Genomic DNA, 3,471 nt, shown 5'->3' on the forward strand with positions numbered 1-3,471 from the left:
GGTTTTTGTTTTGTTTTGTTTTGTTTTGTTTTGATTTTACTATTATTACTTTTATTTTTTTCTCTATATTAACATTCTATATCTTTTTCGGTTATATTGCTAGTTCTTCTAAACCAATGCAAATGTACTAAGAAATGATGATCATGCATCTATGTGATGATGTTAAGAATTAATGATTGCATGTGTAGAATGGTATGATCTCTAAATGTTGGGTTAATTTCTTTTTTTCCGTTAATTAAAAAAAAAAAAAAAGAGAGAAGGGATAATTGGAGATGAAGGGATACAGACTGTACAACGGGACTGGATATAAAAACTCAGAAATGGACAGCACAATACTACCCAATTGTAATGCAATTATGTTAAAACACTGAATGAAGCTGCATGTGAGGTATAGGTTTTTTGTTTTTGTTTTTTTTTGTTTTTTTTTCTTTCTATTATTGTTTTAATTCTTATTCTGTTGTCTTTTTATTTCTTTTTCTAAATCGATGCAAATGTACTAAGAAATGATGAATATGCAACTATGTGATGTTATTAAGAATTACTGATTGTACATGTAGATTGGAATGATTTCTAATTGTTTTGTTAATTCTTTTTTTAATTAATAAAAAAATAAAATAAATAAAATAAATAAAATAAATAAAATAAAAAAATAAAAAAAAAAAAGAATGAGGCCCTTTAATCCTGTGTAGTTTAATGCAATCCCTAGATACATCTCAGTTTATTAAGCAGATAATCAAAAAGTATTGGCAAAGTCACTTGAGGGATGAGAAAAAAATATGGACCTATTAACCTTTACCACTGGGGAAAACTCTGATACTGTGTCAAACATTAGGCACACATAGGTCAAGGCCTTGGTGACTTGCTCTTAAGAAGCTTATGTATGAGGCAGAGAAGCTTTTACCTATAGGTATGCCTAAGAGTTACTTCCATAGGACCTCTTCTGTTGCTCAGATGTGGCCTCTCTCTAAGTCCAACTCTGCAAGTGAAACCATTGCCCTGGACTCAATGTGGTACATGACATCCAGGGATGAGACTGTCTCTCGCACCATGGGATCAACAATGCCATCCTGACTGAAAGGGGGAAAAGAAGTTTAACAAATAAGATATCAGTGGCTAGGAGAGTTTAAATAGAGTCAAGAGGCTATTTTGGAGTGCAACCTTATGTGAGCTTCAGTCAGACATTGCTATGAATCCTAAAGAACACCTAGGGCATTATATAAGATTCTACAAAAGTTGCATGCACTAGGGTAACTTTCCAGAAATCTACGACCTCCAGATGGGTCCCTGGACCACATAAGTCCTGAAATGCAGAGAAGCCACCCTCTCCAGAATATATCAACCAGTTCCATCCCCCTACCCCATATTGTTGAAATCCCCTTCCAACATGAAATAGTTAGAATGGGCTTTATGCACAGGTTCAGTCATTACTCCATACCCCAAACTGCTCAGTGATTTACTTTTTTTCCCTAAATGTTTCCCAAAGTTAAAACTTTTAATACACTGCTACTTAAAGTGTGGTCTGCAAACCGATGGCAGTCTATAAACATTTATAAACTTTAACAGGCATGTGAAAATATCATGACATCTAAAGGCATAATTAATGGGCTAAGTTGAGAAGGGTATGCAGGCCCTCAAGGTATTACTGACTTTGTGTGGCAAGTCACATGTGACAGAAGCCACAGATTAGACTTGCACTGTAGTACAATGTTCTGAGAAATTACTGAATGGGATTCAAGGTGACAACCTGAGTGACAAGTCCGTTCATCTTGTTAGCTCCCACTTGGTCCACTGATCACAGTATTATGATCTAATGTACGAGTTCAGAGTTAGTATCCAAGAGCCTTTGAAAGATTTAGGTTTGGAACTACTTGAGTTATGGTATAGGCGCCCTAAAATTTTAAGTAGGCTCACATTACAATTTCTTCAATTGCATATGGCCTTTGATTAATTAGAAGAACATTAATTCTAATAATTTTAATAAAATACACAAATCAGATTAAGATGCATGACTCTCTTATGGTGCCTATGTTCATCATTCCAGGTTTTCTGGTTTTAGAATACATATAAAACCTTCATGGGTTGAATTCTATTCCTAAAGAGTTCACAATTCACTGGAGTCCTGATTAACATACTGTCATGGTCAGGTTCATGTGTCAACTTGGCCAGGTGGTAGTGCCCGTTTGTCTGGTTGAACAAGTGCCAGCCTGTCTTTCGCTATGAGGACATTTCATAGAATTAAATCATGATCACATTGGCTACATCCACAGCTGATTCCATGTGTAATCAGCCAAGGGGAGTATCTTCTTTAAAGAGTGATGCTTAATCTAATCACTGGGAGTCTTTTAAGGAAGGTTCGGAAGAGACAGGCTCTCTTCCCACTTTGGTCGGCGAGCCTGTTCTATGGAGTTTGTCCAGATCCTCCACTGGAATTGTCAGCTTCACAGCCTACCGTAGACTTTGGTTCGGTATGTTCCCATGGTTACATGAGACACTTCTATAAATTTTATGAGTATTTCCTGTCGATTCTGTTTCTCTAGAGAAGCCTAATACACATACCAACTCTGCCTCCCCATTACAGCAACCACTCCAACCTAGTAGGGTTGTCAAGGGTGACTACCAGTCATTTGATAGAAAGCTATCCTCCCAACCAAAGAAACGGATTTGAATTAGATTCTCCCACCAACTTCTGCTGCTGTATTTAATAACACATTTCTTTTGGTCTTTGGGGGAACATTTAACAGGTCCAATCCAGTATGGTGTCACTAAGCATTACAATTCTTCCCTCTATATTATGGCAGTTTCTAGCCTCTTATTTCCCATGTCAGGGCCAGTGCTGGATCTGGTTTTACATTACTTGATGCAGTCAGAAGTCTCATAAATTATTCCATGGCCAAATTTCCTGAGTGCTCCCAAAATCAAGGGTCACAGAACACTAGATAAATATAAATAATGACACGATTTCACACTATAAGCTAAAAAGTTTCTATCTTGGAATATAAGTAGGCATCTTAAAGTTTTTCTTCTTGTCTCAGAAAAAAAAAAATTACAGGCATACCTCATTTTATTGCGCTTGACTTTACTGCACTTGGAAGATACTGTCTTTTACAAATGAAGTTTTGTGACAACCCTGCATCAAGCAAGTCTATTAGCACCATTTTTTCAACAGCAGGTCCTTTGTATCTCTGTGTCACATTTTAATTAAGCCATACATATTGGTTTTGTTTTTGTTTTAGACAGTGATACTTCACAGACTTACAGTATCATGAAAACAGTATTTTTTGGCATTGGGAAACAAATAAACAAAAAAATGTGTATGACTTACTTTTTTGCAGTGAAACTGAACCCACAATATCTCAAGGTATGCCTGTAGAAATCCTTTTTCTTTTGAATAGTGTTTTACCTATACACTATTTCAGGGCAACACTTTTATCAATTAGAGGCCTCAAATTACAAGAAACAAACTCATTCCTC

Source organism: Tamandua tetradactyla, chromosome 5 (genome assembly GCF_023851605.1).
Source record: "Tamandua tetradactyla isolate mTamTet1 chromosome 5, mTamTet1.pri, whole genome shotgun sequence".
In the NCBI taxonomy this organism is placed as follows: domain Eukaryota; kingdom Metazoa; phylum Chordata; class Mammalia; order Pilosa; family Myrmecophagidae; genus Tamandua; species Tamandua tetradactyla.